General features: G+C 44.4%; 2 protein-coding genes across 2 annotated transcripts in view; both read left to right on the forward strand.

The window, feature by feature from the left end:
- Positions 1 to 14,554, forward strand: part of LOC148333052 (1,4-alpha-glucan-branching enzyme-like) — a 123,120-nt gene that overhangs the window by 96,382 nt on the left and 12,184 nt on the right. The gene's annotated exons all lie outside the window — the stretch shown is intronic.
- Positions 1 to 14,554, forward strand: part of foxo1a (forkhead box O1 a) — a 28,056-nt gene that overhangs the window by 8,942 nt on the left and 4,560 nt on the right. The gene's annotated exons all lie outside the window — the stretch shown is intronic.

Consider the following 14,554-nt stretch of genomic DNA (forward strand, 5'->3'; position numbering starts at 1 on the left):
CCCTAACCCTACCCCTAACCCTAACCCTTTATTTTGTGTATTTTCTGAACTATAGCGCGCCCATACTGGTGAAAGAAAAATTCACCGAAAAGTTGCACCGTTGTATGAGCCGCATGGTTCAAAATCTAGGAAAAAAATAGTGGCTAACAGTCCGGAAAATCCGGTAATACCCTTTTTTTAAGACATTAATGAATCAAATATGTCTTAATTGGACCCACAATGTTGAAAGATAAAAATATTTATCAAAATATTTTGGATGTCTGTTGGCAGCAATGTGACCAAGCACGTCCACCTGAAAATTTTGAGGTTTGGGGTTCAAATCTCGGCTTTGGCCTTCCTTCGTGGAGTTTTCATGTTCTTCCCGTGCTTGTGTCGGATTTCTCCAAGTAATCCCTGCTTCTAAAAACTTGCGTGTGACCACATTTGAATGGTCGTTTGTCTATTTGTGCCCCCGGTGGCTGACAACCAGTCCAGCGTGTATCTGTTTCTCTGACCGTCCCAGCACTGAAACACTCGCTAGCACTTTGACGCTAACATTGAAAGCATTAAACAAGTACCAGTCCGTAGTTGGGGTCCAGTGGATAAACTTTCTACAGTTAGTAGTTTCAATTAAAATTGACCTAAAGTTTACCTATTCATTTATGAAAGGGGTTCTTTAGCTAGCTAGCTATGTAGCTAGCTAGCTAAATAGTACTGCAAGAATGCTATTTAGAAGCTCATTGTCTTTTTTTTCTCGCTATAAAATTCAACTCAAATTCAATTACACACCAAGAAATTATCATTAAGTGCCGATCAGACCAGAAAGTCTGCGTCTGTCATTACAACATGATGACATCCAAGGAGTCCATTATTCCGCTAATGCGTGTGAAATGAAACGCAGCTGACTGACAAACACCATCATCGCGTTCACCGTGATGTCACCACACCCCGTCCAGTCTTTTGGGATTGAGCAACAAGCAGAAACGAGAATGAATCCTGCCGGCGATTTCACAACCTGGTGTTTTCTTCTCCCTGGAGTTCCCTCTCCCAAACGCTCTCCCCCTCAGGAGGCAAAGTTGGGCTTTGGGAGTGGAGGAGGCAGGAAATCAGCTCGGAGGGAGCCAAGGTTTTCTGAAGTGGGAGTCTTTTCGTCGGTGCGGACATACATGCAAACGAACGGGAATGAATGGGCTTATTGGCTTATTGGAGATGAGACGGAGAGGGAACTACTGTCGTTCCCCTGATTTATAGTTGTAGTTTATCAGGGGGTGCTTGGTTTGTGAAAAAGTTTGTCTGTTACTGACCTGAGCTAACACAGTAGTTAACTCTGAACTAAAAAAAAGTTTGTTTATGGAAAACACATCTTGGCCATTAACTCATTCACTGCCATTGACGGCTAAAGACGTCAAAGATTTTTTTTTTCTTGGCTGGTCGTGAATGAGTTAAAGAACAGTCAAATGAAAAACTTTAAGTACGGTGTAGTACCCAAACCGATATTGAGGTATAATTTAGCCCTCTAAAAAATACATCTATTTTTTACCTTAACTCATTCACTCCCATTGACGGCTTAAGACGTCAAATATCCATTTTTTTTTTTTTTTTTTACTCATCAGGTCGTGAATGAGTTTAGTTCTTTTTCATCATTATTGAATTCCCCAGGCAGGTTAGTGTGTCACGGCGCGACGATGTCATGTTTTTTTACAAAGTGCCATCCCGGGAGAAGCCATATAATGATTTTCCGCTCCAAACTGGATTGTTGAGAGCTGAATTGTCCCTTAGCAGAGGCTCCAATGTTTATATCATGACGACATAACACACACCTCCAATCAATTGCCGGTATGCGCGTTTGATTTGTATGTGTGTTTGTAGCACGTGTATTTGTGTGTGTGCGTGTGTGATGAATGCCGGCCGAGTCTGACAGGCTCCAAGTATAATAGCTTCAGGGCAGGAGTTGAACAACAATGTGGGTCTGGGTAATGCCTGTGGTTTTGAGGCCCTCGGCACTCGGCGGTCCCGTTAAAGTGTTACTCTGCTGCGTGTGTGGTTGCCGCCGCACACACACACACACACACACACAAACGAGAGGGCGCTGATGGGAGGCAGTTTTTCGCATGTGTGAACAAACGTGACCGGAGAACCACGCAAGAGCTCTTCCGCTATGACGAGTCGAGATTCCAGCATCGTATTACGCCAGCGGCAGGTCAGGCCGCAGCCGGCACCAAAACAGTCGCTCATGTGCTCCACGACCAAAGCCACGCTCGGGGAAAAACAACGTGACTCATCCCGAACGGAGCTTTACCTGACCACGGGCGTTATTTTGTAACGGAGCGCTGCCATGGCGGAATGGTTTTACGAGCTCACCTTTGGCAGTTGGTGAACCGCGCCGCTTGTGAGAGCTGGATGGAAAAGGCGCGTTCGCCCCGATTTAAAGAGTCACTTTGCGGGGAAGTTTCCTGGATCCTTTCCACGGGAATGAAAGCATCATGCACGCAGAGCTAGCGGCTACTATTTGTAAACAGTTTGAACAAGCGCTGGACGACACCTTCTAGCGTAATACTAATTTTTTAATGGAGGACATCTTCCGTAAATTGTCCGATTTAATGTCAGCTCTTCAACTAAGACACGCTCACAGTGTCCGAGTGAGAGTCATCTACAAAGTTCCCGTCCCCGTTTTTGTGTGTGACACTGCAACTCGCATTCCGTCGCTGACAGGAAGTGCGTGCGCATGGTGTTGCCGTGATGTCACCGCAACTTCACAAGTGACATGTGACACCAGATTCTTCTTCCTCTTCTCTTCTTTTTTTTTTTTTTTTTTTTGGATTGCATTCTTCCTCTTTGCTATTGTCCCATGAAGGGACATTAAGACCTTAAGGTGTCACGCTGCAAATGTATCGCTAGTTGTGTGCAACTGTGGAGCTCGTTCACTGCCGTCGACAGCCCAAAACAGATCGATTGGGTGGTCAAATTTAAGAACCTGAGATTTTCTGAAAGGGCTCAAACAAAATTGCTTTACAATGATGTGTAGATTTTTGAATTTTGTTAATATTTGGTGAAGGTGTCACAATGTAGAAATAACAATTAAAATGAGTGAAACACAGATAGAAAATGAAAACATGAGTCAAGTCAAGTCAAGTCAATTTTATTTGTATAGCCCTTAATCACAGACAGTCTCAAAGGGCTTTACATAGCCACAATCGACATCCCCGATCTTAACCCCCAGGAGGGCAAGGAAAAACTCACAAAACCTCATTAGGGGAAAAGTGAGAAACCTTGAGAAGGGACCACAGATGGGGGAATCCCCCTTCCAGGATGACCAGGCTGCAATGGATGCCAACTGGGCAACATTTGACACATACAATGATGCTATGCAATAATAGATGAGATAATATAAGAGTCAATTGAATGAAGTGCTGCAGGAAGATGACTTCAGTGGAGTGGGTCCTCATCCAGGGCCGTAATATCCATGGCAGCATATCCGAAGATGAGCCTTCGATCTTGTTGATACATGATACAATATTCTTCTTAATTGATATTGAAATCTTGATGAATATAGATGGTTATTCATGGATTTCAAAGCTCAACTTTCATTAAACAGTAACGTTAAAAAGTAAAAAAATAAATAATTAAAATAAGAGCAAAAAAGAGAAAAGAAATTCCGACTGTTCCTGCTATGCACGTTTTGGCCTCTGATCGGCAGTGTAGTGCGGCGCATGCATGGAGCTACAAACTCACGTTAAAATAAAAAGAAGAAGAAGAAAGTGGCGATTGAGCTTTTGTTTTGTTTTTTTCTTTTTAACTTTATTGAATCAATTAACAAAAAAATACAATAAAATACAATACAACTTTATTTATAAAGCGCATTTTACAACAGCTGGAGACAATATCGTTTAATTAGCACGACGAAGAATATAACATTTGAATGTGAGGATATAACAATGCTCACAAGCAAATATAATTCATATTACTTGTCTGTAGTATGTGTTAGGCCAGAATTAGTGCGTGAATAGTTACTATTTGAACGGAAATCCCTCCCATAACTTCTTCAGTAATGCAATTTTTTTTTGCTAGCCTGTCTAAGGGGGTTTCCACTGACTGCTAGCAAAAAGCTGTTTCCAGTACAAAGTCTTTGTAGTCTTTCAATATTCAGTGTGTATAATTATTTTTATGTATTTAGTTTTTCTACCAATGTACACGATTTTACTGACGATCTAAGTTACAGTCAACGCTAATGTATCCCATAGGCTTCATTACTGGATTCCAGGGGCACTGTCTGTATTTTTTCCCAGGCCAAAAAAGCAACAGGTATGTTCCCAAGCTATAAAAGAATCAAGGGTCCAGAAGTGCAGCCTTTTGGGACACAACCTCGTAACCCTCACGTTGAAAAAAAAAAAGGGGGAAATCGCCTTTTTTTGCCTGTGTGTGACTTACTAAAGATGTGTAATTTAGTAGCTTCTCTGTCATTCTTTTTATATTTGATTGAATGAAGTCCTCCCACGCCGGCTCTGTTTTCTGATGTGTCACCATCGTTTCCATCTCATAATTAGCCTTTGAGAGGAAAAGCTGGTCTGCTGTTATTAAAAAAAAAAAATGGTTTGGGTGGGCAGTAATGGTTTCCCTCATCCTTGTACGCGTTTGTTCATTTTAGAGGCGGCAAATGGCTAAGTGCTTTACGTTGAAGAGCGCACGTATCCCGTCGTGCGCTCTCCCTGAAGCTTTAATTTAATATCTGTGAAATCGGCCGATAATTCCACGCTGCGAGCCACTTTTCGGTGCTCGGATGGAATGACTGCGGCGTTTTGGAGCGGCGTTTAATAGAAAACAACTCGCACGACGTGGGCGGCCGTTTTCGCTTTTGATTTTCTGCCGTCTCATCAGTCATCCCATCAGCCCCACCACACACCAAATTTTTGGTGGCCTCGTCGGCTGCCACCAAGTATCAGACAAACAACACTGCTGTAGTTCATTAAGGGGAAATTGGCGTGAATTTTGGAGTCTCTCATAGGAAACTGAAAATGTATTTCTTTTTAGAATTGCCTGTATAAATTGTTTTGGGGGTTTTTTTTTGGACGTCTTTCACCTGCATCACTGAATTAAAACTATGCACAGTTTGAAAATTAGCTTTTAAATTTAAAGTACAATACATTTAAATTGAATCATTATTCTCGTATTTTTTTTAATTGTCCTATATTCAAGTTCAGTGTCAATGTTGAAACTGTGTAATGTTACAGTGGCTTTAAATAATGAAATTCAATTTACGACACATGAATTACCTTTAAAATAAAATGGCCTCAATAGATGTGATTTAAAAAAAAAATGCAAAAAATGTTTTATTTCACCTTCACAACCTGTAAAAAGTGTCAAACAATAACGTGAGCGCCACTCAATAATGCGAAAACATGGAAAACTCCCCGTTAACTACCCGAGCTAAATGTAGCTCCTCCGCACCAACCAGATATCTTCAAACAGTTGAGTTGTGTCACATCTACGTACTTCCCTAACTACTGTCCTGCTAGCTTTGAGCGCATCGTGTGGCATCTTAGGGTGTTACAAAAAAGTATTTATAGACGACACAGAAAAAAGCGTGAATGTGTGAATAACAAAGCGCAAATAGGCTAGACTTGACCGTATTAAATCTGCGAACCCCTCCGCAGTCCTTTTTTTTTTGTTGTTGTTTATTTATTGACGGAGGAATTGGGCAATCAAAGCAGCCGGGGGGATATCCTCACCTTGGAAGGGTTGAACCGGGTTAACGAGTGTGCAAACGTAATCCCCCTCCCTCCCCCTCTCCTCGGTGCGGGTCAGACCGATGGACGCGGGCCGCCACACAGGCATCCTGCAGTGGTCCGCACACTGCATCTTTATCCGGGGCCAGGCGAGGGCAACGACCCAGCCCAGTCGGCCGAGCCGTCGGAGGCGAAAAATAACCCGGCTCCACAGATGCCGCTCTGTGCATTGACAGACTGGCAATTGTGTCGCATATAGCGCCACATGCACATATTTTAGCACGGCGAGCTTAGCCAGCACAACATGGTCCCTGTCTCTGTGCACATGAGCCGCACGCCGTTTGGGACTGAGTCAGGAAATCACTTTGGCCGAAACATGAAAATAGCCGCTTGGGAATGGCGCTCCGTTTTGCTGGGAAAAAAGGGCTTAGAACATGTAACACCTGACTCAAATGGTCAGGATCTTTATCCGGTTTCTCTGAGCTTGCTAATGAGGTGATCATGTGACTTAGTCTGTCGTGTTTGAGAACATGAACTGTTGACACACCGCGTCCCCAGTCGGAGCGCGCTCTGGCACTCTTTTTTTTGGGGGGGGGACTCTGAATAACCGGAGTCCCCATGCTAAAGAGGGCCAAATTCTGGTTAAGGTGAGCCATTTTAAAGTTAAAGTTTAAAATCCGACAGGAAGTTGTTCGCGTCTGTCAGCGTGATTAAAGAGCGGTGATTTTGGCTCGTCTGTTTTTGGCGTTGGTTTTTGAAAACTAAATTTCCCCCCCAAAATACAACTTATGCTCCGGAGCGACTTATATCTTTTTTTTTTTTTTTTGGCCGTTTTTTTTTCACTCCCGAGCAATTTATAGTGCAACAAATACGGTAATTGTTCTGCATGCCACTATTTCTTCTTCTTTCATGATTCTCTTTTGGGTCTTGTTGTAACTTAGCATATCTTTCTGTCCTCCCCAGTTAACGTGTCAATGCAATTTGTCTGTTTCGAATGGGAAACGTCACACACGCTTGGCGGCGGTCCCGCTGAACGCCTCGCGGAATGAATTAAGCGGCGAGCAAAATGCTCTTTGGGGCCCTTGGACAGACATAATGGTCTCTCAATCACACAGCTGCGCGCTCCATTTGGCCGTGTGTGCGAGCCGGACAAATGGGAGGAAATGGCAGCAGATGAGTCATTCCCGCGCCGCGTTTATGGGAAACTCTTGATACGGTACTCACCAAAAGTCCGGCTTACTCTGACGTGAGGTGAAAATTCAGGATGCTCCTTTGTAAGCCCTCTTACATTTCAACTTAATTGGACCTTTTTCCAGACTTTTGAATGCTCCGCTGTTCTGTGTTTCGGCGCTTTTTGAGCAACTTGATTTACGCTAACGAGGTGCCGATCGGGCAAATTTACAACAGGTGTTTGACCCACGAATGAACCGATATACGTCCTGCTTCAGTTAGAAATGGTTTTTAAACGGTCTTCATCACGCTGTTCACCTTTTTGACATTAGGAGACGAAATCAACGTCGACATATTGGCCGGCTGTACCGAATGTTCCGCAGGTTCGGTTTGATGTGGTTTCATTTCAGTTTCCTGACGGTATAATGCAATGGAAGTTTCTTGTTGTCATTTTGTGCAATATGAATGAGTGTCATCCAGTGATTCTCAATTATTTTTCTGGTACACCCCCTCCTACTTTTTTCCTCGATTTTGAACCATGCTGCTAATACGATGGTGCTGCTTTTCTGTGGATTTTTCTTTCACCACTAGGGGCGCTCTATAGTTCAGAAAGTACGCTAAATAAATCTCGATTTTTTTTTTTTTTTTCTCTCGGGTCTGTTCTGTTTTAATTCGCAGTTGTTGCCGTGGGAAAGGCACTGTTTTGATAATCCGTTTATGTACCTTGATTTGCATTATTATTCTGTACTTGCAGTAAACAGCTAATATTTTTCCGCATATAAAACTGCAGCTTAAAGCTTGGTGCGGCTTGTATATCATCTTTTTTTTAAGAGTTGCTGCGGCTTATATACAGATGCGCCTTATAGTCCGGGAGATATAGTAATCGCGTTATTCTTGCAAAACAAACCTACCCCGTAGAGTTAATACTCACTGTGCACAATAGACAAGGAGAGCGCCACTGCCAACTACTGGAGTGGATGTGCAATTACACTTTATTGTAGTACGGTGGGGGAAAAAAAGGGTTGCACACGCCCCACCTCAGCATCACACCGGGGGGGGGGGGTGTAAATAGGGGGGGGGGCCTATTTACATTGTCTCTTTTTGGAGAGATGTGTGTCCCTTATATACATCCACATAAAAACACCTCTACATATATCACTCCCGTCCCACCAATATCAAAAAATATTTTTCTGATTCAAATCGATTTTTGTGACACCCATTTTCGGTATAATCCTGAACTTTCACCCAAAAGCCGATTTTCCTTAAATTTGTAGAAGTAGTTTGTCGTATGTGCAGCTCCTGCCTCACGTTGCGATCCCGCCAAACGGGCCTAGACTAACCCCGCAGCCTCTCTTCCCTCTGTCAACTCTTTCCTATTTCCTCTTGTTTGGCCGGTCAAGCGCAGAGTTTGGCTTCGGAAGTAGCCGCTCCAACCCTGTTTTCAATCTGCCGCGACACTTTGACTGCTTTGCATACGAGCCAGCGCTTCAGTGGGATCGGTATCAGGAGCGGCCAGCTCTTCCTGTGCGGATACAAAGCGGCAGGAAGCGCGCTAATAGCCGCTCCGCTCCGGGCCGTCACTCGTCTCGCGCCGTCGTCCGGCGATGAAAGATGCCGAGGTGTCTGTTCCTCACTGGCCTCTTGTCTAGCATCTAATAAGTCCGGTTCCTCGTCGACGATCGAGGAGACGGAGATCCGGGTCATGGGGTCCTCTGTAAATACGTTAGCAGACACTTTTGCTGCTCCTGCTGATTTTTTTTTTTTTAATGAAAGCAGCTGTTTCTAAGATGTTCCTCCCCAAACGTCACCGTCAGCCACTTGGCCTAAAGTGGATTTAAGGATCTCCACACTGAGCGCTCAGTGTCCAGACCACCAAATTGCATTATGGCACAAAAAGAGAGCTTTTTCTTTCTTTTTTTTCACATGAGTGCACGATCAGCTGTGCATATGTGTGCGTGAGTGTGTGTGACATCCCTGTGGTGTGGAGAGACGGCGGAACGAGGGTGAGGTGCGGGGGTGTAGCGGCGGGATTGCAGCGCACAGACAACCGGGTTCCGGCTTGTCTTTCTTTTTTTGTCTGGCGGATCCTATTTTTAAGAAGAGCGACTTTTGTGGTGTCTTTTTATAACTCAGTGACACGCTTGTGTGCAGTCTAACCTGAGGCGATTTGTTGTGCTACTTTAACAACAGTTGTCTTGTTTTTTTTTTTTCCCCTACACGGATTTAAACAAGCAAATTTGGATAAAAAAAAAAACTCCTTTCCAGTCTTATTTCTTTTCGTGCTTTCTTTTCCCCTCACATTTCCACCGCCTTTTATGGCCTATTGACTTGAGTTAATAGGCCTGCGATTGTGGCCATGCAGTCCGCGCTGATAACGTATCAAACTGCAAACACAAGAAGTCAGTGCACTCTGTCTGGATTAAATGTGCTTATGTATTGCTTTATTTATTTTGGATTTTTTTTTTTAACAGAATTTAGTGCTAAAATCATGTCCTACTTGTTGCATTTCATGACAGGGTGAAAATGCTCAGACACATGAATGTTTTCAAATGAGTTAGCGTTGGAGTTTGGAGATATATCATTTTTGTAAAAAAAACAAAAAAAAATCATTAAAAATGCAAGTTGCATGTCAACCTTGCTGACTTCCCTTTCGAACAAAGTTATGCTGAGAACTGGCTCGACGGCGGTTCCAAAACAACGGATGTCACGGGCTCTTTCAGGCTCACAGGTGAGCTGGAGCAAAGCCCAGCTGACTTTTGAGCAAAAGGCAGACAACACCCTGGACTGGTCGCCAGCCAATCTCGGGCAGGGCACATATTGAGACAGACAAGCATTCAGTGTGTCACTTGAAAAACACGCCGCCTGCTCCGAAGACGAATGTCCAAATCTTGCCACTTGCTACCATGTGACCACTCGATAAAAAAAAAAAAAAAGTAGTTCACCGATGAAGATTGTGGTTTTTCGTGAGTCAGAACACAGATTTTTGGGAACGTTACCAAGCCCCGACGCCGATGGCTAAGATTGATATCAGATGTTTTCAAAAGAAGTTCTTATTTCATCTTCTCTGAATTGGTGTGACGCTAAAAAAAAAAAAAAATAATAATAATAATTTGAAGGAGTATTTATTTGATGTTGCTCATAAATGATAAATGACCCAAATATGATATGATGGACTGTTACAAACGAGAGTCTGTATTAGAAATGGGGCAAATGTTCCTGTTTTGTGTTGAGTTGCTCCCACCCAGCCCGTAACCATAGCAACGTTCCAAATGAAGCCATCAATGCTCATACGGAATATTCAGGTGGCTGCTAAGAGGTGCGGCAAAAAACTTCCAGGGCTGGTGCCACCAAAGATATTTTTCAAACCCAAACTACCGTACGAGTTTTTAGTTTAACGTGGTGTAGCCGATCAAGAGATGCTGCAGCGTTTTTGCGTCGTTCAGTGCGTGACTGCTCGAACAAGACCACACTCGCAATGCTTGGAGCATCTGACACTTCCTGTCGCAAAAAAAGCAACCTCCCTACTTAGCCGACCTGGCTCTGTTTTTTTTTTTTTTTTCTTTATTTTCCTCGTTCCCCCGTTTTGAAAAGTGTTGCGGAGGCTCCCTGAAGAATCCTTCCAGGAGTGCAGGAAGGCGTAAAAGAGAATGCTCGTCGACTTTTCTGACATACCTCAAGAGCGCGTAATCCCATTTCGCGCAACTCCGTAAACCCGGTGATCCCTCGTCGGCCTTCCGTCTTCGCTGGAACTGCGTACTCAGCTCCATGGCGCCATTTAGCGGGCAAACTTTCTTTAATGACAGTTTTATACATTTTCAGCCGTAACCACAGTGCGCCGACTCAGCATTTTTTTTGACCCCAGACATGACTGGGCCGCCGCTTTAGGGCTCAGGATTTCGGCGGTTAGTTGTGACAGCATACAGAACACGGTCAGCTGCTCAATCTGAATGCTTTTGGGGGGATCAGAGAAAATGCTGGGAAACCACATTTCTTTCCACTTTCTTGTTCTCCGTATGTGATGAAACAAAACAGAGGGGCTGCCGGCGTGTTCGCACCTGTCGCACACTTTGAGCTCGGCGCTGCAAACCGCTTGAGCTTTTTGCAGACGAGGTTTCGTTTGCGGCTTTCTTCTGACTCAGTCCTGCGTGTTATAGGAGGTGTCACGCCCTCGCGGGGATTTTCTTTCAGCGAGCGAGCTGACATTTGAGGTGCTGCTGAAAGTGCAAGCAATTTAGTCTGTGCGAACAGAGGAAGCTGCCCACTTTGGTGCATGAACATCCTGCAATGTCGAGCTGCAAACGGCCCCTTACCTTATCTGACATTTTACCTTTTTAATAAAATGGCTTTGTCATTTTGAGAGTCGGAAAGAACTTGGGGATTGATGCACTCTCAGGGAAAGTTGTGTTACATTTTTCCGTTGTAGATTAGTCACTCAAAGATTTCTTCCTAGTCATTAATGACGTGGGAACAACAATAAAATATGTACACGGTTACTCCAGTGTCTGATAATTCGTGATGGTTGAAGCTTCAGATTTGCTTCATGAACCAATTGTTGTATTTTTTGTACTCCTCTAGATGGCACTCTTTGTTCTAAATGACTTGCCATTGCTCAAATCCTTTCGTTTGACGCAGCAGTGCCATCTAGAGGAGACAAAATGTACAACTGGTTCGTGAAGCTAATTTGATGATTCATTTTCACATCACTGCTGACAATCGTGCTGATGGTACCTCAAGGGACAGTAACTGACGCTACTTTACGGCATACGCTGTCGGAAAAAATGCGGCCAGGTACACGCAAAGACAATGGGGCTGTTTTTTTTCCCCTTCCTAAGCAAGGACTTCAAATGCCATCTATTTTATATCCCGTGAGATTGTCCAGCAAGATTATCAAAGGTGTCGGTTCCAAAGGGGAAAAAAAGGGGAATTTCTAAACGCAGGAGACACGAGAACGTCGATTCGAGAAGGAAGGGGTGAACACTGCCGCCTTTTCAGCGCAACTGGCACGGTGAAGCTGAAGACTGATTCTCGCCCACTTTGCCACACACTGCCCCTCATTCTCCCGCGTAAATGCCGCACATTCACGCCAACATTGGCCGCCTCTCGCTTGAGTCACGGCCCGTGCGGTCCCATGACAAAGTCCGTGCCGCCACGGGGCGGAGGGACAGGGGAAGGGTTAATGTTCGCAGCGGTGGGAGGTGGGTGGGGGGGGCGTCGGACGATGGAGGAGGGCAAAAGCTAAATTGGCGGCGCTCGCTTGGCTCACGCAGCCTCGCATTCCTTTGCCCTTTTTCCCTGCTTCACCACCGCGGCGCTTCCTGTCAGGCAGGAAGTTGACCCCGCTTCCTGTCCCGCTGCGCTTTCATGTGCTCACTTCCTCGTGTTTTGCCAGCTCTGTCGCTCTGGTGTGTTTATTCAGAGCGCAGTGCTCCTGGCGGCCGACTCGCACAAGACGTGGGGTCACCCCACGCGCATTTTTTTTTTTGGCGGTCTCAAAGTACGGAGAATGTTTTTTTTTTATCAGGCTGATAGTTCAACATAAAATGAAGCGGCGAGTCTTTGTCAGAATGTTCTTTCTGCCGCTGCTCTTTACACAGCTCTGCGGAACCTTGGGTTTTGTAACCACGCTGAGGAATGTTGATTGTGATGACTGGCTGGCTGGGAATCCTGTCTCAACTGTTTCCTAAGAGATAGTAACACGTCGGCTGTGATTACGATTGAACTTTGCACAGGCTGATTAGCTGGAATGTTGAGATTCCTTGCGCACTGCAAGGTGAGTCGGAAACGAGGCGGGTCACAAGACTCTTTGGTTTTGTCGCATTAAATGTCACAAAAAACTGATTAAATCTCCCAAACCGTAAATATTCTAAAAACCATCAAGCCAAACATTTGCATATAATTCCAAACTAACGACCCAGGCCGAACGTAGCTCCTCCCACCATGTTCGTCTCTCCGTGACATGTATCACAACATACTGCCTTGAGATACAAGTTTAATTTGTTCCTTGAGCATCCTCACAACTTGATGCACCGCTTCCGCTTGGACAAAAACTTGTGGCGTCTGAGCACAAAAACCGTGAAAAGATTTTCAGCGAATAGTTCAGATAGTTGCCGCATAAAATTCGTGAGTAATTGCATTTGTAAATCGGGAGCCACAAATTTGGGATGGATGACTGCATTTTCCAAATTAGCCATTTTGTTTCATACCGCGCTTCACCAAATATGTCAATTATATTTTGATCCAAGCCAAACAAAAATAATCATCATTACTCAACACTTCAATAAATATTTTAAAAATTTTTTTATTTAATTTAGAAAAAAATGTGCTGGAAGAACTAAATGTAACTTCTCCCCACTCCTGCTGATATCTCACTTCAATAATACTTCCTTGATGCCAATTGTTACATTCAAGGTTTTGGTACCATTTCACAGAGAAATCACCCCAAAAAAAAACAAAAAAAACCTGAATGGGGCAATTCCTGAAAAGCGAGCCGCACATAAGCAGCCGTTCATCGCACCTCACTGCAGTCCCATCGCAGGAACGTTTTTGGTCTAAACCCAAAGATGGCGTCAGAAAGCGCCGCGCCGGCCTCTCGTTCGTTGCGGCGACCGTGATAGAAGGCTGCCCACAGGACATCCCGTCGCATTGCAATCATTCCTGCTCGCTGCACAGCCAAAAATTAGCGCGCCGCACTCGACAGTCATGGGAAGCCGAGGCTCGTGACCAGACGTTGTCCTCCTCGCCTTTTGTCGTAGCTGTCGCTGCTCGGGAGGCACAAGACCCGCGGTCCCGGTGCTTGAGCGGAAGCGCAATGCAGCGTGTTCTTTTTTTTTTGGGTGGGGGGGGGGAGTAGACGTCAAGTATCACCAAAATTTTGTGTGGCGGTTAATTGAAGGTTTGCGTAAAAAAAAACGACCAAATGACGGTTTTGCAATTGATGGCTTGTTTTGGTTGTTTGAGTCGCGAAAGAGAAAAAAAAATTGCATCAAACTCATTTTACTGCTTGATGTTATTTTCTCTGCTTTTTGGTCAGAAACTGATTTTGTCGAAACCAAACTTTTATTTTTCTCTGATTAAAGAAGTGTCGTTAGGTTTGTTGCTTTACGTCCCACAGAATACAATAATCTGTGACGCTTCAAAGATCCACTAAACAAATTTATCATCAAATGCTCCCAAACAGCAGGCAGTGAATGAATTTGTGAACACTTCGATTCACTTAAAAAATGTGCAAGAAGCAGATAAATATGAAAAACATTTTTCTTTCATTTGCGAATGTGATCTTTAATTTTTTTTGTGGTAAAGCGAGCCAAGCTAATGCTAATGGGAACGCGACTGTGCTGTGATTGGAGAGTTTAAGGACGATGGATGATGGCGACGAGATGAGACGAGACGGACGTGAAGGCAACGTCGAAGGCACATTGGGAACCAGATGTGTTGCACAGGGGCAGGAACATATTGGAGGATGTGCGTGTGTGTGTGTGTGAGTGTGGCCGACGCTAATGACACTAAACTATTACCCTCCGAACCTCGTTGGTTCCTTAAACAACCGTTTTGGCTCATTTGAATCCGACAAATCCCAGCAGGCAAACGAGTTGCTTCTCTCTCTCTCTCTCTCTCTCTGGTTTTCTCAGCAGACCTTTGGCCAATATTCTCGTTCATTTGTTTGCGGTGCTTTAGTTCCGCCC

This window comes from Idiotropiscis lumnitzeri, chromosome 7, assembly GCF_059441095.1.
Source record: "Idiotropiscis lumnitzeri isolate Australia: NSW breed Sydney's pygmy pipehorse chromosome 7, RoL_Ilum_1.0, whole genome shotgun sequence".
Taxonomy (NCBI): domain Eukaryota; kingdom Metazoa; phylum Chordata; class Actinopteri; order Syngnathiformes; family Syngnathidae; genus Idiotropiscis; species Idiotropiscis lumnitzeri.